Consider the following 24,723-nt stretch of genomic DNA (forward strand, 5'->3'; position numbering starts at 1 on the left):
GCCCGAGCGTCGTCGTTCGCGCCACTAGAATGTATTCTAGTTCACTATAATTAGAGTTGAGAATCGCCAGGGCACATCGTTTGTGTCCACCAGTTGTAAAGGGGCTGCCCACGACTACATCATCAAAAGTGACGGCACAAATAAAATTTGGCGGCTGATCATTAAAGCTTGTGCAATCGCTTATCCCGCTAGAATGCGCTGTGAGGAAAAGGTAAAGCCCCACTATCATCATCATCACCACTATATATATCGCTTCACTCGCCACGTTGCCATTCACTTCTGAACACAGTGTACAGTTAGGCTGTCATGTTTTTCGAAATGGTTCTAAGCTGTGCTTGAACTATTTCGAGCCGCCGAATTCGAGCCTTTCACCCCTTTGCTATGGCCTTCGGTGAGTCGAATTTCCTTTCTTTGCCTCCAGCCAGTGCCTCTTTTCGACAGTAGGCACTGCTCGAGCGAACGTGGACGCACGTGGAGAGACGACCATGCTTAGCTGCATCGCTGCACTCTGCTCACAGAGGGAATCGGGATGCATCGGTAAAAATAATCGGTGGGCGCAATAAGTTTATTACAGAATTTGAAAGTAGGTAGAAAGGTAAACGCCAGGGGTATGGTAGTTCTTTGTGAAAGCTTCTCAAACATTCAAATAATCTTCCAAGCTGTTGGCATCGTTCACAGGCTTTCTTCGTGACTTTTCAACATGGCGTCCAATGGTTCGTGCCTTCCCAGGTAGGGGCGCAATATATCATAGTCCCTTGGACGTTATTAGCATTGCTACTCGGTTTACAGTCGCCTGTATTCTTCCGCGCCACGGCCTTGCCGCTCAAGAAGACTTCGATGATACGAATCTCCTTTTTTTGGGCTTGTATACATCACCCAATCACCGCGAGCGCCTTGCAGACGAGAGCTTTTTTTTTGATTCGAATGAGCCCATGAGTCTATCCATATACATCAGCAAAGATTACCAATGGGAGCATTTATTTTATCACAGAATTCAAAGATAATAAGCAGGTGATTGTCACCAGCATTGTATTTCTGAAACAAATCTTGTTGAAGTTATTAAATTTCAAGTACTGAGCAACGATAGCGTGTTTCCTATGATGGCATTAAACATGGCGTCCAATGGTTCGCGGCTTCCCCTGCGGGAGAATATGGCTGCTTGCCCTAGGTTTTTGTCTTAGGCAGTCAGTTTGAGAAACAAGTGTTAGAGATACTGCGCCTTTCCCTTCCTGTAAACAAATTATTATTAGTCTGAGCTGGTTTTATGACCACGGTAGAGCCAATGGCGGCTTACTAGAAGGGGTTCTGTCTTTACCAGTTGATTTGAGTTTTTTTTTTTGCCACGCGAACCCATGAGTCAGTCTATAACATCGGCAAAAATAATTGATCTATGCATATACTTTATCACAGAATTCAAAGACAATGATAGGTAGGCAGTTGTTACCAGCATTGCATTTGGGAGGTAAAGCTTGTTGAAATTAATGAATTGGTTGTTCAAGTAACCAGCAACGCGTCTTTCCTATAGGCACCCTGCACCCGCTAGGCGCCGCTGCTGTAGAAGTATGTAGGGGTAAGTTTATTGAGGGACGTTATGTAGAGGCTGCGTTCAGTGCTTCGCGCTGCCGGTTCCTCGTCCCTAATACGAAGTATGAAGGCTCTCTCGACGTCTCCGCAGGGATGCCGCCTGCTAGCGGTGTGCCGCTGATTGTAGAGTCGGGATTTGGACCTGTTATGGTTTGCAAAATTCTTTCGGGGTGCAAATATCAGAAAAAGAACGAAGCTTTTTGAAGCAGGCCATGTACATGAGGTGAAGGAGGCAATTTCATGTGATGAGGTCCATGTAACAACCTGGTGAATCGTGCAGACAAGCATCGGGTCAGCATCGAAAACTGCGCTCACTTGTGCTGCTGGGTTTATTCAATGTAACAACCGGCCTGATTTGCCGAAGCGTGATAGACAGGAACGGCAACAAAAAATTACGAGGGACTTTAGTGACTAAAGTTGTGAAAGCCGAAAGCCTGAGAAGTCTCATCTTGTCTAGTGTACCTGCCATCTGCAATTCCACACTTGAGCGCGAGCCAAGGAACATCACGCGACAGGCACTGCAAAAGCGGGACGCACTTTGTCCACGACAGTATGAGCCATTTAAGGCTTTCACCTTAAAAACTTGCACACGACGTTTCGAGTTCTTTGTGGGGTTTGTGGGGTGGTTTATTAAAAATAATCAAAGAGGAAGTAAATGAATGTTTAAGCACCTGAGCTGCGGACAGCGGTAGGGGGCAGGATGCAGGAGAGTTTTACCTTTTTTTTATCCGATGATTAGTCTACGCCGGGTCACCGAATGTAGCCCATGCATGTAAGGTGAAAGGGGAGTGATCCTGGGAACAGCTTTGTATCCTTCCTTTTGCTATGATTCCAGCAAGGTCTCCTGTGGGAGCGCGACCATCTCCACCACATTTTTTTTTCAAGCCATTCTTGTGTTGGAATGACCCGCAGTGTGCGACCACCGCGCTGTTTCTGCTCGTTTGTGTGATGTTCGCCTTGTGGTGCCCTTGTTAACTAATATGCAGCATACTGTTTCGCGCTTACAATGAATGATCTACGGAGCCTTTATCCAATGCCATGTATGTGCAGCATGCACGGCAGATGCCAAGAAACGTCCCTTTTGCGCATTTGCATTTTGCGTGCCTACTTCTACAGTATGATGTCCGTAAAAAAAATGGAAAAAAAACGCGACAATGCCATAGCATTCCGCAAAGTAAGTGTGCTGTGCGGACGTAGCGCTCACTATGCAGTACTAAAATTCTAACTAAACTGCGTTTACGTTTTTAAACAACTTTTATAGCCACCACGTCTACTGACACGTCTGAAGTAAGGAGGTTGCAGACGCGGCTTAAGCATGTCTGCTGCCTGCCTGTTTGACATACATCTGCAAATGCAGTGGCTTTTCATGCAAACAAAAGTGGATTTAAGAACGCACAGTTTTATTATTTTATTAGAGTTTTAATACTGCGTACGTAATCATACGCAAAACCCTTGCATACGATGCACGATCTGTATGTACTTTGTATATGTTGTTTGCGAAGGCAAAATTCCCTACACTGCAAAAAAAAATAATCGTAAATTATACGTACGAACCCTCAATAAAAGAGCATACAGCTGCTCATTTCTACCTAAAACGGGCAGAACGGCAATAATGCATCCGTGAAGGTGGTTGCTATGATGTAGACAAAATTCACTTAAGACTGAAACAATGCAAACCACGGTGCTGGCTTGTGTTGTGTCGTTTGCATTCACGAAATAGTGTAGATCTGCTTTCGATAAGCCTTCTAGTTCACAAATGCGATGCGTACGGGTCATGGCGGCGCTGCCTACTTTCCTTAAGGCCTGATACGCAGCCGTTTCTGCCTTTATACGTCCTCCTTTTTATGAAGTTACCGATCGTTTCTGTTCCGGTATAGTTTCGGGTTTTGAAAAATTAGGGCTGTGCAAGTGAAACAGTGGTCGCTGTGGTGGTGCGGTGATCGTTTTTGCCAGCAGGTGAGCAAGATTTCATTCTTTGTTCATTATGGTTCTGGATGCGTGGTTATTTTTTCTTCCGTTCACCACAGTCATCGTTCCACACACCCTCTCAAGCACCTTACTGTAAAAGGAATTTGAACCTACGCTGTCAGTGAATTCGTTGAGTTAACCTAGTAGCGATCGTACCGCAGCCTCTTACCCATGCGAGTTGGAAATTAGTGAGCGGGATAATGTCCACGCATTGTTGAGTTATCGAGGTTTCTGTGCGTTTCGCAAAGCCTGCAGCGGGTAGCAACATTTGTTTGGACTATGCACGGGACTTCATAACTTCGCAAAAACTGTTGGTGTCGGCACCTGCTTGAACAAGTGTAGAACACATATAAAAAAAACGCATGAGCGTGACACTTAAGCTTTAGTACAGGTGCGGGGCACAAACTGAACTCCGTGGCAGAAAAAAAAAAAAAACGAAACAAAAACAAGTGCTGCGTCGATCGACTTCACATGGCTGTCATCTCATTTGTTGCCGGCGACTGTCTGATTCCTGCACCCTAACACACTTTCTCTACGGCTTAACGCTCTGGCTGCGTCTTAAACTTGCATCGAGCCTTGCTTCATTTTTTAGTGCCTTTCTTGGCTACGGAGAAAATGTACCTGGCCTCTGAAATCCAACTAACGCTGCGCATAAGGCAGGTTAATAAACTGTCTGTTATGCCTATTATATCAAACTGGTTCACTTTACAAGTTTTCGATTTTTGCTAGTGTCAGGCCCATGGTTCTTTCATTTTTAATTGGATTAAGTTTGCGATGACTCATTTCGATGCAGGCCCCCTTAACTTTTCTTTTTCATTTTATACAAACAGGAAAACTTACACAGGTTGTGGGCGAAAATAGTTGGCTTTAAGTGCGTCTGATGGACTGAAAAACATTTTACAGGTGTATCCTGCGGATCCAGTAACTATGCTTTAAGGTTGTACTAAAGGCACATTATGCAGACGTGGTACACTCTTCCCTTCTGGTACGGCCTACAGGTCGAAGCAGTATTACTAAATATGACAGATCTCACAATATTTTTCTTTGGTAAAGCAGCCAAGGCAGAGCTTGCTTCCATCAGCTGTATATTTGTTGAAACAATGCAGATTCAAAGGACAGGTTTGCGGGCTATATATAAAAAAAAAAAACAGATCCACATGTCACTATGCGAATATGCATTGCAATATTGAGATGGGGCCATCTTCACCCAATTCTCACTCACAGTGAAAATAACAGGTCATTACCTTATTGCTTTGCGCTTAACTTATGCTGACCTGTTGTGTTTTTTTGAACTGATCTTTCCGTACAGTGAAGCATCCACAAAATGTGATGGGGCCATTTGCGAAGAGGCACCTTTGCTACTACAGCGTACTGAAAACAGGGTCGTGCGCTGACAATTCTGGTCAACATAGGATGTAATCAGTGTGGTTTTTATATGCATTGATCTGAAATTGTACCCAAGTGTAAAAGTAAAATATTAAGCAAAATGACTGGTAGTGTTTTCTCCCAGCGAGATCGGAACCGAAACTAAATTTTACCTGCAGACGGCCAGCTGTGTTTTTTATTTCTTGAACGTCACTTTAGTCACTGCCTCGTCTTTGTCATTGCTTGCTATTCCAGATGTCAGCAAACTTAATGTTTGTTTAATGAACTTCTTTAATTTTGAGTTGTCATGAAGTGTGCTGTGTTCAGTGTGCGATTACAACTGTACTAGTGCTTTCGCTCATGTAGTGCTGTCAAAGTGCAATATTCGACATAAAGGGCCATTCCGAGTCTTGGTAACTTCTCAGTGTGTGTGCTTCATTGTGCTGTGCTTTGTCTAAAGGATGGGTGCTCTGTTTCCAGTTCAAAACAATCAGAAGGAGCAGGCCTGGACAGTTCCGCTCAATGCGACTACATGTTTGATCTGCCAAATATGCAGCAGTACATTTTGCTGAACCTGGATAACATTGAACAGCTGTCTATATGACTACGCAATTGTCTTAAGAGGTAAGCAATATTTATAATCTGAATTTGAAGTACTTGTACACATTGCAAAGTGAGACCGTTAGAGGGATGACGATTTGTATTGTACTGCTGCAGTATTTGTTTTTACAGCCTCTAAGTAGTGTTATAGGCATTTAATTTCGAGTGCCATGAAGTGGTCACAGCATTTGTGGGTTAAGTCATGGTGATTTGTTGCGAGAAGGCATGGTGCAGAAAAGCTGCAGCTTTGGTATAGACCTGGTCGTTTTTGTATTTAAAAAATAATGCTACCGTGTGTGTGCAATGCTTTTTGTGATTGTAGCTTTATTAGCAGGAGGCAGATTGGGTCTTTTTTTAGTTCAATTGGTTGGTGTTAAGTGCTAATCTGCCCACATCTGTCTCTCATTCTACCATTTTAGCTCATGCTAGTTCCCATATTCTTGTGCGTGGGTTTGTTTGTGTTCATGTATGCCCATGCTAGTTTAAATTTATAGTTGGTGGTAAAGATAACAGCCGTATTTTGTTGACACGGGCACTCAAATCACTTTAGCATGCACTTTTTTAGCCATGTCAGTTGACTGCTGGATCCATCCAACCTAGGATCGGGATCCTGTTGGTATTACAAACAAAGGTAAATTTTTTGTATCTGGATTTACATTTTTCATCGCATGAACAATTTTTTATGCCCATCTTGTGTCTGGCTGCCTAGACTGTAGGTTTTGGCATTTTGATTGCATTGGATTTGTTATTGGTTTTGTTCTTGGTATGGTTTTGGACACGCATAGGCAGATTTTTCTCCACAGCAGCACAATGATATGCTTACAAGATGAAGACAAGTCCCCTTGTCGAAATGTTGACTTGACTTGAAAATGCTGGTTCCCCTACAACTCATGCTCAGTGCTTTTTCATACTGTCTTTCGCTTGTTCTACCTTTGATTTATTGAGTCACATAAAATGATGAGTTACCATTCTCTTTTTCTTAAAATTATTGCTTGAAACAGAACAATACAGTGCAGTAGTGACAGGGGCAAGGAAGACGAATGCAAACACTAGAGCTGACTAACAACACTGTTTGTAGGCTTGAACCAGCTTATAGAGCTAAAGAAAATAAACAAAAAGCATGTCATGCAACTGTTAAATGAGTACTTCGTTGCTCCAATCCTTCCCTCTAATATTTAACATGTTCATGGGCATTTAAAAAGAACTCTTTTACACTCAAGTGTATGCATGGCATGGTAACACATTTAAACAATTTTGAAATTGCCTGAGCTTCTGCTATCAGTCTTGTGTCGGTATCACAGCATTTGTGCATAACAGCTGTTCTTTGAAAGGCAGGTGTGAAGTTCTTACACTTGATACAGTGTTTGCTTACCTCGCTGGAGTTTCCACCTGAGGTTTCTTGAGTGATATATATCATGCTCTCTGAGACCTCATTTCTCAAAAGTGGAGTTCAAGTATGTTGAAAGCAACTCCAAAAACTTATCTCCATGCATCTTTGTACAGCCTCGTCCACTTCTAGCTAGAACACGGTCACTGCTTTTAAAGCAACATTGCATCCGACCCGGCCACGCAGTAATCTAAAGTGGCTGGCCATGTGAAGCAGCACATCCGTGTCTCTGTGTGCTTGCATCGCTTTGCATCGATATCTGCCTGCGTCAGATACAATGTTGCTTTAAAAGCAGTGACCGTGTTCTAGCTAGAAGTGGACGACACTGTACATACAATAGGAAGGTCATATTGTTTCTGAACGAAGTGGAATTTGAATTAGTACATGTCACGCCAGCCTTGCATCATATATATCTGTCTTTCCGAGACTACAAGTTTCAGGATCAGTGTACCGAGCTCGAAGTAACCCATGGTCTTTATGTTTATGGATGCCTTTGTTGTAGTTCTGAATGACGTCAAACGGTGTCTTGAGACACAAGTGTCCCAAGTTGTAACCATGTTCACTATTTGCCTTCAAACATTAAAGGTAACAGTTCAGTGCTGAGCTGATGGCCACATTTAGTGTCTGGGTTTGTGCTTTCATCTTGGCCCTGAGCATGTATGCTGAGCTTATGAGCTAAGGGGCAACAAGACAGTTCTGGTGCATGCCTTGGCACATTCGAAACAAGTAAAGAGATCTAGAATGTTTTGTTTCATGAGCGCTCTTGAGAAATCATGCAGATGCCAACAGGAAGATGCAATTCAGAGCCAGCTGCACCATCTTAAAGAAGCCAGGTACCCAGCAAATCCTTTAATTTCTGTTGCAGAGAGCATGCTTTTTTAGTATGCTCTCAGCTATCAGGAAGCAACCAAAAGCAACTGTCAAAGAAAAACGGCAATGATACTGTGTTTACATACTTGGCAGAACAAGAGAAAAGAGATGGCTTTACAGTATAAAAAAGCACTGAACAAAGGTTGAGAAGGCTGTTTGCAAGCCGAACCAACATTTTGACACGAGGACTTTCCTTCATCTGGGCGCAGATGAAGAAAAGTCTTCTTGTCGAAATGTTGGCTTGGCTTGTGAACTGAGGCTCCCATTCAAACCTTGTTCAGTGCTCTTTCATACTGTGTCTACATACTGTATTACTCAAACCAAACAAGATTGGAAAGAGAGCATTAATTTATGTCTTCTCCGTGCCAAAGAAATTGAACCAATGGTGCAAAAAAGGTAATTCTGAGAGCAATGTAGAGCCACATTGTGTGGTCAAAGATTGCCTGTGGCAGCTAAACTGCAAAAAAAGTGTCTGTTCTGTTCCTGTGTGATGTGAAAGTATCTATCAGCCAGTGTCTAAACACTAGGCTGCAGGAGCACAGGATCTGAAAGACATCAACTGTAGTGAGCTCAGCCAAATTTGCAGCATGTGTAATTGCACACCTACTCTTGGAAGACCAGCTGCTCTGTACAAGTGCTATGACACCCCCACATGAGTAATAGCAAAAGCGCAGGCCTTTTCAAATTTCTTTGATAAGTGTGTCAACACACCATCCATGCACCTGATGAAAAGTTTTCGTGCACTTGTCGGCATGTTATATTAGATTGGCAGGAAGGGGCTGTTATTCATCATGGGCATCAGTAGGAGGGTGCAAAGGGTTTGAGCCATACAACCAGCTCCCCCCCCCCCTCCCTGTATGATGCAGTTGAATTGGTTTTGCCTCCCCCTCACTCCCAAGAAAAAAAAGTCCTGCTGACACCCATGTTATATTTCTGTCGCACGGTCCATTGAGTGAATGGTGATCAAAAGTTTCAATGGTCGAGATGCACCACTGCCACACGGCAAATTTCAGTGGTCATTGAGTAGTGTGTGGGATCCAATAGATTGAGCCATGGGTGACAACATGTAGTAAAAATATGAAGTCAAACTGGACAGAATGAGGTGGATATCACACTAATTGCTATTAATAAATGAAAGGTCCTTCAGAGATGGGTATTCAATGCCTCACAGCACAGCATAACCGAAGGCACTGCAGGCAAGCAACACCGACAAACAATTTGCATTTGCCACATTCGTTTTGTGCCAGGATGCTGCCACAGCTTGGAGGTTGTCTTCGCTGCATGTCTGGTTGCTATTGTTAAAAGCACATATGGGGTTTTTCTGTGTCAGACGTTTTGTTTCTTTTAAATTTTGTCTCGTTATTTCACCTCGGGGTGAATGCGGGGCTGCTCTCAATGTTCCTTGGCATTCTAGTAGTAATTCATAAACCTCTTGAGTCAATACTAATCAAGTTCAAGAGTCATTAAAAACTGATGTGTGGAAGTGGTCGATCCCCATCGATTTCGATGTCCATTGACTCAATGTGCATTGAAACTGCCCGTGTGATGGGTGTTACTAAATGCTTGTGTTTGCATGTCTTTTTTGTCCCTGCTACTACTGTGCTGTATTCTTCTGTGTCATGAACCAACATGCTAGGCAGTGCATACTATTGATTGAAGCTGTTCGAATGGCTTTGCCCCTGTATATTTATCTCTTTCTGTAAGCCAAATGATAGTTGGAATTTTCACATTTTGTGGTGATTAGAGCAGTATGTCTAGTCTTGAACATATAAACATTGAATTTCACGAATCAAGTGTCAAATATGTGCATGAGTGAGGTTGCATTCTATAGTGTTGTTTCCAGCTATTTTTGATAGCTTTTTATGAGGCTCAGTGTTGCTTTCCTTTTGAGAAAAACATTCTTTGTCTCCCATTTTGTAGCAGCTGTGGGTGCCGACATATAGCCAGTGATCAGTGGTATACCATACAAGTTGGCTTTAAATTATGAGGAGGAAAACTAACCGCATATATAGGGAACTTCGCATTTTATTCTTCCGTGTTCTCTAATTTTTGTGCGGGAAAAGAACTAAGAATTAAGAAGGTTCCCCTGCAGTTTTCTGTAAGCAGGTCAGTATGAGGAAGCCACTTATCAGCAATTATGAATCAGTTTTCAAGCACACAAGATACATCTGGACTTTCTTACTTCTGAAACTTAACCAGTGGTTCACCACACATTGTGCTTTTTTAAGCAGAAATAGCTAGCTGGCTTTATTATTGGAAAAATTGGTGCATAGTACATGTTTTTCTGCAAAAAATTATTCCCCTTGTTAGTGTAATCTCAAATGATAATATTGGCTGTAAGCATGCTACTCATGGACTTCTAATGCATGGCAGTAAGGCCTGTTAGGCCTATTATGTTGCAAGTTTACCCCATTGATGTTTTTTAAGACCTATAAAAATGTCATGCAAAGCTAGAAAACAAAGAGCACAGAGTTCAAACTGAGGTTTATTAATTTATGTATGGACAGCATGTGAAGGAGAAGTGTTTTCGATAGATGCAAAATGTCAGAAAAGAAAATCATTTAGTGCCACGTGCAGAGATATAAGTAGGGGTTGGATTTTAGTTACAGAAATTTCGGCAGACTTTTTCGGTATTTATTTGCAAACTCAACTTCCGTTTTTTTGGTTATTATTTTCTGCTGAAGAAATATTTTTTTTTTTGCGGTGAGCTAAGAGGCATCTGTTCAGTTAAGAGTGACAGTGTTTATTTACAGTTTTTTCTTGCATGTTGTTTTATGCACATTTATTAATGTACAGTTGGTCATATATACAGCTGAACTCCTGCAAGAAAATGATATTGCATTGAAGGAAATTAGTGTTATGACAAAACGCATATGTAGACAAATTCGCACGTTACACAAAGTAACTGAAATGTTTTTTACGATCATTTGCACAACCTAAAATCTTCTCTCGGCTTATGTCCGAGAAGTGTCACGTGGCAAGAAACTGGTGGGCTTTGGTCTTCACGTTTTTGGGAAGCACTTGCTGCAAATTCTCCAGTTTCTCCTTTGCCCCTCGAAGTGTCTGCCTTGATGTTGGCGTCCCTTCTCAGGAGTTCCTCCTCGGACACTTGATATGTTTGAGGGTCAGAAAGCACGGCTGCCATTCTTTCTCCATTCGTGAGGCCATTAATGATGCCTTAAAACCCTCAACCACTGTTCTTAAATCAAAGATCCCACTGCCTTACATCATACGCCTGGATTTAACACTTTTGTAATTTTCTGCTGTCATCGAGAGTTTTTGGTATGCATAAAATGTACTGACCTTTTTTAGTTTATACCAAATTTTTTAAAATGCTTTCGGCATACCTTTATCAGTTTTTTTTGGTTTAAACCGAAAATCCCACCCCTAGATATAAGGGTGAACATATTAATGCTCATTATCTTTCATACCAGAAGCAGGCTTGATTAAAGCTCCAGTGACAGATTTTTGAGATGGTAGACATGTTCATGGGACTTTGAACGACATACATATTCAGTTCGCATTTTCTTGCTACTCTTTATTTTCTGTGTCAGTAATGCATAACTGCACACAATGAATTCTTTGATTTATAACATGTTTCATGAGACCCACTCCCTTGTGCCAGTGGGTCTCTGTCCCGTCATCTGTCTCGGCAGCGGGACAGATGATGCGAGTCGCTGCTGGATCCAGTCTTGTACATCCATCTATTGCCTGCAAATTACTGGAGTTTAAGGAAAGTGGACCACAAACAAAATACAGACCTTAAGTGGAAAAAGTGGAAAATTAATAAATGGAGTTTATTCGTTTTGTGTAAAATAAAGATAGGGGCAAAAGTTCACCCTGCCGTAAATACAGAAAAATTATTTACTGGTCTGTAATGAGAACTATGTTGTTGTGAGGCTAAATAGCATGAGAAGGCAATGTGAACAGGGCCCGATACTTCTATCATGCTGAACTCTTGCAGGAGATGCTTAAGCGTCCTCCAATTAATTTTCTTCTTTTTCACTGGGCTTTTAATCACCACTTGAAGTATCATCCGCTTGCTTTTGTCCTGCATTTGTTTATTATCCTTCCCTTTTTTTTGCTTGTTCGCAGGTATCTCACAAATCCACAAAATAACTTAAAAATATATTGTTGGCTGTCAAAACTACTTTTCACACGATAACGTGTGCATCATCCTGGAGCTGAGATCCACACAGGTACGAATTACCTTTGACCCGCTGTAAAATCTTGCAGAAAAAAAATTAAGGAGCAAAATAACAGAAACTCGCCAAGTTCTCTGTTCTTCCGGATATCGTTCCTTATTCTGCGCGTGGACCTCGTGGTGTATCTTTCATTTCCTACTTGTCTTCCTCGCCGATTTTGCGAAAAAAAGTAACTCTGCTAGCTTTTGGTTTTCTTTTCGTTATCTTCCTTGTCTGTAGATAATGTCTATGACAGTGCAGATTTTTGGCTGTTGTAAGAATACACAGGTATGCCAACCAGGAATTCAACAGCTGCAAAAAAGCATCCCGAAGGAAGACATATGTGCGCTTTGTGTTTTTTTCTCTGCATGCAGGCAGCTTTATGAGAATAGGGTGCCAAGAGAACAGTCGATGCCTGGTTTCACCATACCACGAGCTAACTTGTTACTTACAGCATTGCAGTAGGATATGTTTTAGAGCCAATTGAACTGCTAGGCTTCCTGGTGCTAGTTAACTCATTTCGCCCGTATTCTTCCAGTCGTAGTTCAAGGTGAACCGGCTCCGAAAGACATTAATGGAGACCAAAGCATGACAGTTTTTCGGCTTTTATTTGGCTACCAATACCTGGCGGTTCTGCAGGTCATCTAGAATGACATTTAGTTGGTGAACCTGCTTATAAATGAAAGGGTGGAAAGTTCAAGCTGGCTGACTTTAGCCACCTTTAGCAACGGAACTGCATTGCTTCTCTCCAAATAAAATTAGACGTAAGTATGCATGTCCTTATGACTGCCAGCAAATGTTTAGTTGGGTCGATATTAGAAAGAAATTAATAACTGAATCAAAAGTTAGCAAGTAGCAAATAAGATTTCCGCTTTACTTACCGACCATGCGGCGTTGACTGTAAAAATACTTCGACCACACGGCGCTGCCGCAACAGATGGCACGAGATTTCTACATCCATCCATCATCTTCAAATCATTGGGGTTTAAATGCTATTGTGTTTAACTTTAAAAGACAAAGGTTCAGCATCCTCCAATATTTTTTTCGCGCCGGGTCTGGTATCGGGCTCGTAGAAAAAATCATTTTACGTAAATCCAACCTTGGTGCGAACAATGTAGCTAGCCGTTCTGCGAGATCTACAGCCTTTACAATGACATTTTTCCTTTTTATGACACCGAGTGTACTATTGAGCTTGTAAAAAATCAAGTTACATAAACTACCTTTGGTGGGAACAACTCAGCTAGCCATTCTGCGAAAAGTTAAATTTAGCATTAAGATTTTTTCTCTCAAGTTTATAAATAGGTAATTAGGAAATATGTTTACTAATTACCTTTAGAGAACGAACATTAGCATTGTTGACTCTGAATAGCTCTTAAATTGTTCGTGCTCTGGCGCGAGATTATTTTTTAACCTTTGCTACTTTTAGCTGTGCTCCCGGTATATCCTCGCACACAACACAAGTCGAGGGGTGAAAGAGATCCCGTACGAGAAGGCCGTAAATTGGCTTATCTTTTTGTTCCTTTGGTGACACGTGGCTTCTAGGGCGACTTTAGGAAAAAACAAACAAATGGCTGAAGACTGCTTCTTTGAAGTTGTCTTGAGGTCTCGAGGAACTCTATTCTTAATGGATGCAGTAAAAGCGCTTAATGCGCCCTCGTTCCCTATGACACCCACATGTGAGGGCATTCCCTGGAAAAGCATTGAAAAAGCCTCTGGTGTGCAGAGTATGCACCAAATTCAGAGTGTTAGGGACCATGTCATCAATAGGAAATCTGCGCATCTAACCTTTGAAGAGCAGATTTAGAATCCGTCAGGAACACAACAGCTTGAGTTGGTCATGAGGGTAGATTGCATTAAGCAGTCTCAGTGGAAACGCTCTCAGTCGATGTGGAGGACGCGGGTACAGTACACTATATAGACAGTGATATTTTCAAAGTAGGAATGTGAGAAGCTACTCCGCTAGCTCCTTTCACTTTGTGCACAGTTCCACCAGTGAAAATATTAGAAAGGCAGCTGTACTCAGTTTCCAAATGGTCAAGCACGTGTGAACGTCTTACCACCAAAGAACTGCTTGTAGCACGCACATGAGACATAGTGAATGCACAGTCAAGACTTGATAATGACCAGTGCGGATTCAAACGGCTCTTTTGGCTTGTGCCGACAAGCAGTGCTTGGCGCAGGCACGCGCATGCGTGCCTGCTAACTGGAGGGAGCAGCTCACGCGTCCAACCGCGCCGGCAGCTTAAGGCGACACGAAGCGGCGGCGTGATCGCATGAGATTGAAGAGCGGCGCAGGTCTGTTCCCTCTGAAAGTCACTGAAGGAATGCATGAATGATGCCATAAAATTAAGTATTACTCTTGACAAAGTTTACCAAGAAAACGTTTGTTTTATTATGAAAAAAGGCTGAACCCACGATGGAGCCATAATAGCGTCATATGAAGGGAACGCGAGTATTTTAGACTGACAGATCTGGAAGTTTGTTTACGTACTTTTTTCGTGGACATGGACCACCAAGCAGCTGGGTGTTTCCACGAAACAGCAAATCAAGCATGTTCGGTCTACCTTTTATATTTACTTTAAATTTTTATATCTTGTTGCCCGATAGGACTGGAAAGAGGAGATCTGCAATTGGTTTTGCTGAGAGAAAAATTGTTTCTAGGCACGGACAATTAACGTGACGTAGAGGTTGGGTGTCGCGCTTATCTTGGTGCGGTATTGGCCAGCTTTGTTAGGGATCACCCAAGATATATAAAATAAGACAGCTGAAAACTGTCCAAATATTTGCATGTTTTATTTGTATTGCTGTCCTAGGAATGTTGGTTGAGGAAACAGAATTTTTACCATCATTTTAAGCCTTTGTCTCAAGAAAGGTTTATGGCAGAGCAGCAGTAATACTGCAGGATGTTGGCAGAATACTTAATCTGTCAATTTGCTAAAGCATATAGTTATATGTCGTTTCAATACAGAGATACTATCGCGCCAATATCAAGCAAACAGCGAACAATGAGAGGTTCTGAGGACAGTTAAAAAAAGACTGTTGCTTCGATGGTTGCTCTGCTATAGTGTTCCTCCTAATATTGATTCCCCTAGTGATTTCTTCCTGTCTCAAGAGGCAGCACCACTAATGGAAGGGCTACTTTAGCCATTCTTTAGGCTAGAGGCACATTCCTTCAGTGCCGTGAGTTTCGAAAGCCATCTTTAGGTAGGTGCGCTGGACACGGATGCCTTAAGCTTGATGGACACGTAGTCCTGACTCCAGCAACATACAAAACATGCCTTTCATAAAAAAAGCCATGTTCCAAAAAATTCATCCTAAATATTTCTGGTCTCTGAAGTGAACATTTCCACTGGTACCACTTTTTCGTGCAGGTAATTGTGACCACCTACCGGGTGACGCCTGATGGGAACTCAGAAAGCGACAAGAAACACGAAACGGCAACTTATGCACGAGCAGTGGAACATTAGCTGCTGAGCCTCCAGCACAACAGGAGCACCATGCTTTTGACAAAAAAAAAAAGGTAAGAAAGCCTTGCATGATTGTGCTAGAGTGCACTATCAATGGCACACAAGTCATCGCGGCAAGCAGTCATCTTTGCTTTGCAGTATGCTTAATAGTAACAATTTCAGGTACCACAAGTCAGGCACAGGTCTGTTCCCTCTGAAGGTCATTGAAGGAATGCATGTATGATACAATAAAATTGAGCATTATTCTTGACAATGTTTACCAAGAAAACGTTTGCTTTATTATGCAAATACTGAATAATAGAAGGGAACGCGAGTATTTTAGATTGACAGATCTGGAAGTTGTTTTCACGGACATGGACTACCAAGCAGTTGGGGGTATCCACGAAACATCAAACAAAGCAAGGTCGGTCTGCCTTTTATATTTATTCAAAATTTTTTATCTTGTTGCCTGTTAGGCCTGGAAAGAGGAGATATGCAATTAATTGGTTTTGCTGAGAAAAATTGTTTTTAGGCACGGGCAATTAACGTGACGAAGAGGTTGTGTGTCGTGCTTATCTTTTTGCGGTTTTGGCCAGCTTTGTTAGGGATCACCCAAGATATATAAACTAAGAGAGCTGAAAATTTTCCAAATATTTGCATGTTTTATTTGTATTGTCCTAGGAATGTTGGTCGAGGAAACGGAATTTTTACCTTCATTGCAGGCCTTTGTCTCAAGAAAGGTTTATGGCAGAGCAGCAGTAATACCGCTGGATGTTGGCAGGCTACTTAATCTGTCAATTTGCTAAAGCTTATATTTATGACGTTTTAATACAGATATACTATCGCACCAATATCAAGAAAACAGCGAACAATGAAAAGTTCTGAGGACAGTTAAAAAAAGACCTCTTAATATCTGATGCTGGAGCTATCCCGGGCTTCTGTTACTAGGCCGATAGTAATTGAGCGTAGAAGCAAGTGGACACTTCTGCTTGCTTGCAGTGCGACATCTTACACGCCTAGTAAACAGTTTTGTTAACTCCTGCTGTTCTCCTTAGTACAGAAATTATGGTACAGCATTAGCACCATGCTTTAATGCAAATCGGCAATTGAAGAGTCATACCTAGCACAAGTGAGTGTGAAGGACTGGTTCAGGCCGGTTAAAAATGGGGCCAAGATCAATATACCCACACTGAAATAGTACATGTAAGCAGGGGCTCTTTTTTCAAATGCGTAATGCTCTTGCAAAACCTTCCTATTTCAGTGAATTGTATGCGGTTTGGGCTTTTTTATTTTTACAGAGAGCAGTGGGGGGGGGGGGGGGGGGTTCTATACCTGCATTATTCTAGGGCGCTCAGGTAAAGATATTTATTTCTTTGGAAGTGTTTACAGTATTTGATAGCCTTTCAGGGGGTTTGCATCATGAGACTGTGCAATCTTTTTCAGCCAGAGCTATATTACGCCAGGTATTCAAGCCGTCAGCGTGGTTGCGCCGTCACAGTGCTGGTAGGCTGTAGCTGTCAATAGAAATTATCTAGCACCTTGTTGCTTGACGAAAAGTTTGGCAGGAGCTACCAAATTGGGCCTCTTTCCAAATGGAGGATATCTGAACTAGGCTGTCAGGGCTGTTGCATTCACCTTACCCCTAGGCCACGCCACATTTACAGTGCTTTGTGGAAGTGGTGCTTTACATATCTGTGTTGGTAGCCTACGATCTCGTGTCATACCCTTTTAGGCAGAGATTGTGTCCCCCATATTTAAATAAATGTTTCAGACGTGGGTAAGGATAATGTTCGCTGCGAAAAATTGCAGATATTGTAGATTCAATAGCAGATTGCAGCTAAATGAAAACAATCCGCAAATCATTTGGGATGGCCTAATATAGGCGAGGACACTCCTCAGGCAGATCGTTACCAAAAAGCCTTTTAGGCAGTTCTAAATGTTTTAATGTAGAACATAGGCGAGGACACTCCTCAGGCAGATTGTCACCAAAAAGCCTTTTTAGCCAGTTTTAAATGTTTTAATGTAGCTAAATTGAGACCTTTCATTGCATACATTTTTTTGGGCAACTTTGCACATGAGCGAAGCCAACCAATAAGTCAATAAAATAATTTATGTACTGCGAATGATTTACGTTTCTTGAGGTCAGTGAATTGCCATTTGTGGTGCTGTGACCTCCAGCAGTTAAAGTGCAGCATTAAAGTTTGTTTCTTTTGCTTTGAATTGTTTTTGACCTTAACAGCTGCTGCAGCGCTGGACGTTGGTAAAACACTATAATGACGGTTAACCGCTCCTGCTCGCATAAAACATGGTTGAACCATGCGCAGGTTTCATAATAGCACGTCTTTGACAGATAGTGGTGACTGTAGTCTGGTCGGTGTCTTTCCTCGGTGAACAGTACAGTTGGCACAGTACTAGCTTCAATAGTTAACAGCGAGTATGACGTGGTGTGTCCTCCTGCTCGAAGGCAGCACGAAAGAGGACGCAAACAATGCAGCCACTGGACATAGCAGAGCACACTTATCACAGCTGTATGGTTTGCACGTTGTTGAGGAACCAGCAACAGATGCGTGGTTGAAGGGGGTCACAAAATTATGTGAGAGACCACTTTCTCGAGCAGTGAGAGCTGGGTCGATAAGGTAGAGGTGTGATGGACCGATGATTTAGAATGAGTGCAGGTGAATGTCGTTCTTATTTTACCATCTTTAGAGGTACATTTCGAGGAATTGTGCACAGTCTTCAGTTTTCAAATCCGAAAGCAAAGTGGAACAGGTTACAGACTGCTACACTGATTCTCGTATCTTCATAAATATTGATCTAACTTTGCAACTGGTTGGGGTGAAATACGCATGGAAGGCATGCATTGCAGCTGTAGCTGGCTAGCAAATCTTGTGTCTGTAAAGTGACACAATCTTCACGGCTCTTTGCGTACAGCCAGGCACCAGCTTCCTGGGGAAGAAAACTGCGTTTCTATGGTGGATCCCTGATTCGCCACCCTCGCATCGGTTCAGGACTCGCAGCAGAAGTGCATCTTACGGTGAGTATTCCCTTCATACGAGCACTTCTCACCGAAGATGGTGCACAAAGAGCAAATGCTGACGGAAAGTGGGAGTCGCATTGCACTAATGCGCACATTTTAGAACACAAGCCAGTTAAGTGGAAACCGGGAACATTTTTTCAACGGTGCTGGAACTGGAGCGGAGCGAAAATAATCTCTAAGGGAAAAGGCCCCGGTGCAGCTAAAGTCACAAATAAAGGACAATGTCGGTTGAAAATTACAGGAGGGAAATAAGCTGAATCATTTCTTTAAAAGCTCCTGTACGACTTGGCTCATCTTAACTTATGACATTGCTCCTCAGCACCAAATTGTTCTCTGAGTAGTTGCCAACCACTTGGTCAGATTAATTTCAATGTGCACAGTCATCTTCAAGCACCCTGCAGCGATGGAGAATATTTAGTATTTTATTCCCTTTACGCTCAATTCTGGTTCTACTGTGTTAATAATGTTGAATGGTTAAAACGATTTATTGAAAATCTTAGGATACAGTGTAGCAGTATGCACTCATATACCAAACCCCACCGAGCTCCCATAAACAAAATATTCATTATGTTAAATGGCACTCCATGCCCGTGTAAGAGATGGTCGTCCTCATAAAATGGCCGCATTCATCGCAAGCGAGAGCAGTGCCATGTGCATCCTTGAGTGACAGTGCTAACCACGTGGGGATATAATAAAAGGCTTTGAACGTCCGCCTCGCGTGCAAGAGGACCATGGTACGAATCTGGTTGCGAGCAATTTTCTGCAAGATTGCAAAAAAAATACGGGTGTCGGAGGCGTTGTGTATCAGGTCTGGGGTGGGACTTCATCTCTGCGGACAAGTCCGAAAACGTCCTTTGTCACTAAAACTTGACTTACAACAGCCTCATTATGAATTACCGATTGAAGGTAGTTCCATTCTGAAATGTTCTTGTTTGCGAGTGCCTTCAGATGCTTTCTTGGCTCGTAATTAGTGTACCACCTGCGTGTCGAGATTTTACCCTTTTTTGCTGATTAGCATCAGTAATATTTGTATAGCCTCCTAGACTGTCCCTCTTCAAAGTGTATTGATAATCACAGCATACCCGGAAGGTGAAAGCATGGGCAAGCTTATGAGCTCCCTCATTTCACTGGAGCTTTGGTGGGCTGGTGCCCATATTAGCCGGATTATTCTGTCATCCGGACATGTTTCCAGTACAATTTTTGCTAGAGAGACACTCCCATTGACAAAATTGCCTATTGCTGCTTTTGATTCACTTCTAATTTTAGTAGCCACTGTCCCTGATATCAGAGGGGCTATGGCCAACTATTTAGCTGTGTCAACTAAGCTCGTCCTGATCAAACCACTTATTCCTAGGTTTTGTTGATCATCTGTTAGTACCGTAACCATAACATGCCTGTCATCATCGTCCTGATCAAACCACTTATTCCTAGGTTTTGTTGATCATCTGTTAGTACCGTAACCATAACATGCCTGTCATCATCGTCCTGATCAAACCACTTATTCCTAGGTTTTGTTGATCATCTGTTAGTACCGTAACCATAACATGCCTGTCATCATGTTCGCGGTGTCGACATATACCACATCTTGTCTTCCTTGATATATCTTCTTTAGCGTTTTCACCCTTCTCTTCTTTCATTCTGGATGATGCTCTGGATACATGTTCCGTGGCAGCGGAGGGATCTTTTGTCGCCTCCTCACTTTAATTAGGTTATCCGCCTTCTGGGCCCCATGGCTTTCATACTGTCACTTGGCGGTGACAAGACCGATGACAATAGATGAAGAGTCTGGGAGTGCACTGAAGACACTGTATCGAGCTGACGTGCGTCCGCAAAAGAACTAAGCAACTCGGCTGCGGCGATAGCAACAATCGTGCTCGACGGTCGTCGAGCTAAGAATGCGGTTTCAGTCGTCAGTGCTCAATTTAAAGGCGTCGAAGAAAGATATGGATAAAACAGCGAGTAATGACGAGCATACTCTGGAACATTGTACAAACGCACGTGCGTGGCTGGAGTATTTCCAGATAAATCTCAAATTATCTGCCGCAACAAGAAAACAAGGCCGCATCTCGCGACGAGCATGACAAAGAATACAGAAGTGACCCGTGCGCTATGTTCGCAACGATAACAACGCATGCCGGTGGCTGTCGGAAAAGAACAAATATTTTAATGGTTGGAGGCAATATCGAATGTCTAGTCTTGGTAGTATGCTTCTTGCCGTGCCAGTCGTTGCCAATCTTGCTATCGGGAGATTTGCTTGGCCTATATCACTTCTGCCAGCAGATTGGCGCGAACCATTCAAAGCTCTATTAGTTGTTTTTTAGTACCGGCCAACAAGTGGCCTTACCAGTGTGATTGTAGCGTGCGGACCGTATATTTTTTTGTTTGTTCATAGCCTTTGTCGCAAGACGCGGCATTATAACGTCTTTGTTTCGGAAGGTGCTTCGAGATGCATCTCGAAAGATTCGAGCCACGTTGTTTTGTTTCTAATCTCTACCAGGTTATGCTAGTTGTCATTCACGGATTTATCCACATCTTTCTTTGCCGCCTCTGAATTGAGTGCTGACAAGTGAAACAGGCATTCTCTCTTCGACGACCAGCGAGCACGTTTGCAGTTACCGCCGCCGCCAAATCTCGCAGTTATTTTGCGGGTGCCAATCAACCCAATAAAGGGTTATTAGAAAGGCTGTCACCAACAAAATAAAGCGAAATCTGCAGGATACACGTGTGCTGCATGTAGCAAAACTCTGCAACTTATTGCCTATTGGTTCCTACAGATGGAATGAAATTTCGCTGCACCAATCTGCGCCGAACACACAGAAAAAAACTCTCTGATCACAGCTGACTTCTCTTAAAGAAAGGTGGATTGCAAAACACGAATCAGAAAAAATTTGTGGACACAAAATTGGGAAGAATTTCGGGAGTGCGCATCACCAATGCAGTTGGCCTATATTTTGCCCGAATTTACAAACACTATTATCCAACCTTTTTGAAGTCAATAAACCAAAAATACGTTTTCTAGAATAGAAAAATGACTGCATGTGATTCAAAGTCAGCAGCAATAGCACGCTACCAGTTATAATTACGGGAGCCCCAGTTACCATAGTTAATTATTTGAAAAGCATTTATTGCATATTTAAACATTTGGGTGAAGTGAATTTTGCAAATATATATGAAGAGTATCGGCGTTAATATTTTTTTATGTCTAGGGAAATAACTTATCGACACCAAGCAGTTAACTTAACATCACTTTCAAGATTCGGGAGAGAGTTGAAAATTGTCATGCGCCAAATAAATGCTCCTCAGTTCAGTTCAGTTCAGTCGTTCAGTCATGTCGGACTCTTCATGACCCTATGGACCATATCAAGCCACGCTTTCCGGTCTCTCACTATCTTCCTAACATCACATAACTTCATCTGCAGCGCCTCAAGGATGCCATCTAACAATCGCGTTCACTGCCTACCCCTTCTCCGGTGACCCTCAATCTTTCCCAATATGAAATATTTCTCCACTGACTCCTCTCTTCTCATCAGATGACCAAAGTAGGTGAGCTTTAATTTTAGAATTTGACCCTCCAATGAGTAGTCAGGGTTTATGGTCGACAATATGGACTGATTTGATCTTCTGGCCGTCCAAGGAACTCTCAAGAGTATCCGCCAGCACCACAATTCAAATGCGTATATTCTTCGGCAGACAGCCTTCTTCACAGTCCAACTATCGCATCCATACATCACAACTGGAAAGACCATAGCACGAGTTATACGTATCTTAGTTGGTAGATTAAAGCGTCTCTTCTTTACTAGGCGATCAAAGCTAACCATGGCTCTTTCCCAGAAGCAGGCGTCTCCTAATTTCATGCAAAGAAAAACTGATGTCTGCTATAAAATCACGTGATATTCGTGTAGGTCATCAAACTATACAAATGTTGCACTTCGCCTCAAAGTACCGTGCTCTCTGTCCTCGCTAATACATATGTGCCAACGCCAAAATTACAAATTCTCTTTTTTTCTACGCACGCGCTTCAGCAGACGTTCTGATCCATTCGTCTCGCTGCTAGGCTTCTGCAGAAAAGAATAGGCAAATCGTGAATGGCTAGGAGCAGTTTTTCTAATCGAGAAGAAAGGTATCAGTTCTATACGCTGCAAACGTCACCTACATAGAACATTTTTCCCTGCCTGTGAAAATTGTGGCTGTGAAGAGACAATCGAGCATCTCTGATATGAATGCTCTGCATTTGTGAGTGAAAGACACAAGCTGTGTTGTGCGTTGCACCGCCTATATCCTCGCCCTTTAACGGCGGATAAGATCCTTGGTCCGTGGCCACGGCAGTCGACCGCCTTTCAGGTATACAGGGCACTGTTTAGCATTCTAACAGTCACCGGCTTGTGTGACAAACTTTGACTGTGCTCCACTTTCTCTTTCTCTTCTCTTTAATCCCCTTATCCCTTTTGCCCTGTGTAGGGTAGCCAACCGGAGGCCTTTCTGGTTAACAACCCTGCCGCCCATACTCATCCCTATCTGTCTATCTAGGGTCAACACAGGTATATGTAAAACATTTGCTATTATGTTTTGACTGTTACCTGTAGCTGATGCCTTCATTATGTTCCTTATTCCATGTCAGATCCCGCCGTAAAAGGTAAGTACAGCCGGTGAAGCACCGACTAACACATTTCACAGATTATGAAACACAGTCATAGTATAAAGTATTTGCACTATTGTCTACAGCTCGTGGTTTTTTCTTTTTCCCGTACGAGCATGTTCTGTGGGGGAGGGAAAGGGGGGGGGGAGGGCTAGAGGGTGGCGCTTGTCATAGTGGGGGCGCCCCATCTCTTTGCGCAGACGACGCTGTATTTTCGCCAAATGTCGGTGGTACTTACTGGTCATGCTGTCAGATAACGGCCCTTTGCACGATCCCTTTTTCACGCATTTAGAAAGTGTTACGGCCCCGTAGATGACGCGCGGTATGTTTCGCCGAGTGCTTTAGCCTTACCGAGACAGTTTCGGCTTATGACTACTAGAGATGGAAAAACAGCGCGAGAGACGAACACACAGAAAAGGAACACAAGACGAGCGCTGTTTGTCTGTTGCGCTGTTTTTCCATCCAGTATGTTCCACCAACTCGCCCGTTTGGCTATTATGTGTGACTACTAGAGAGGCCATCTGAAATATCGCAATAGTTAACATTAGTCGCCCTGACACCTCCTTGCCAATTCAGGCCGCTCGTTATGAAGTGCCCGTGCATATAAGCTTTGATACTGACTTTGGTCTCTTTTTCTGCAGAGAAAAGTTCGAGATTGTGCTGATGCAGACAGCAGCTGAAATGTTCTGGCTTGCCTGTTTCTTCTGGGCACAGGGCTTTATTTGCTCAGTACACTTTGCTGTGAAGCCCTACCCAACAGATTTTGGTAAGCCTTCATAATTTTCGCTATTTCTGTTGTGTGTGTGGGGGGGGGGGGGGGTTGATGAAGGTTATTTCACAGTAAAATTTGTTTTGAAGAAAAGTCTTAATTTGAAGCTCGAAGTCTAAGCTCGGTTGTGAGCCTGGAGAGGGTAGAAAAAAGAAGGGGGACAGAGGAGCCATCCTGCAATAGATACGCCTACCCATACTGTGGCGTAGTAATATTCATAGTATAAAGTATTTGCACTATTGTCTACAGCTCGTGGTTTTTTCTTTTTCCCGTACGAGCATGTTCTGTGGGGGAGGGAAAGGGGGGGGGGAGGGCTAGAGGGTGGCGCTTGTCATAGTGGGGGCGCCCCCATCTCTTTGCGCAGACGACGCTGTATTTTCGCCAAATGTCGGTGGTACTTACTGGTCATGCTGTCAGATAACGGCCCTTTGCACGATCCCTTTTTCACGCATTTAGAAAGTGTTACGGCCCCGTAGATGACGCGCGGTATGTTTCGCCGAGTGCTTTAGCCTTACCGAGACAGTTTCGGCTTATGACTACTAGAGATGGAAAAACAGCGCGAGAGACGAACACACAGCAAAGGAACACAAGACGAGCGCTGTTTGTCTGTTGCGCTGTTTTTCCATCCAGTATGTTCCACCAACTCGCCCGTTTGGCTATTATGTGTGACTACTAGAGAGGCCATCTGAAATATCGCAATAGTTAACATTAGTCGCCCTGACACCTCCTTGCCAATTCAGGCCGCTCGTTATGAAGTGCCCGTGCATATAAGCTTTGATACTGACTTTGGTCTCTTTTTCTGCAGAGAAAAGTTCGAGATTGTGCTGATGCAGACAGCAGCTGCAATGTTCTGGCTTGCCTGTTTCTTCTGGGCACA

The 24,723-nt window shown here is 42.9% G+C and overlaps 1 long non-coding RNA gene across 1 annotated transcript; it reads left to right on the plus strand.

Annotated features, from left to right (window-relative positions):
• Positions 1–265: 265 nt before the first annotated feature.
• On the plus strand, positions 266–15,352 carry LOC146184782 (uncharacterized). Its single transcript, XR_014708589.1, has 4 exons — positions 266–391; positions 5,398–5,541; positions 11,870–11,973; positions 15,330–15,352. It is a non-coding gene; the product is annotated as an uncharacterized LOC146184782 (long non-coding RNA).
• Positions 15,353–24,723: the final 9,371 nt, after the last annotated feature.

The sequence above is a fragment of the Amblyomma maculatum genome, chromosome 7 (assembly GCF_055883805.1).
Source record: "Amblyomma maculatum isolate TAMU_Amacu chromosome 7, ASM5588380v1, whole genome shotgun sequence".
NCBI lineage: Eukaryota > Metazoa > Arthropoda > Arachnida > Ixodida > Ixodidae > Amblyomma > Amblyomma maculatum.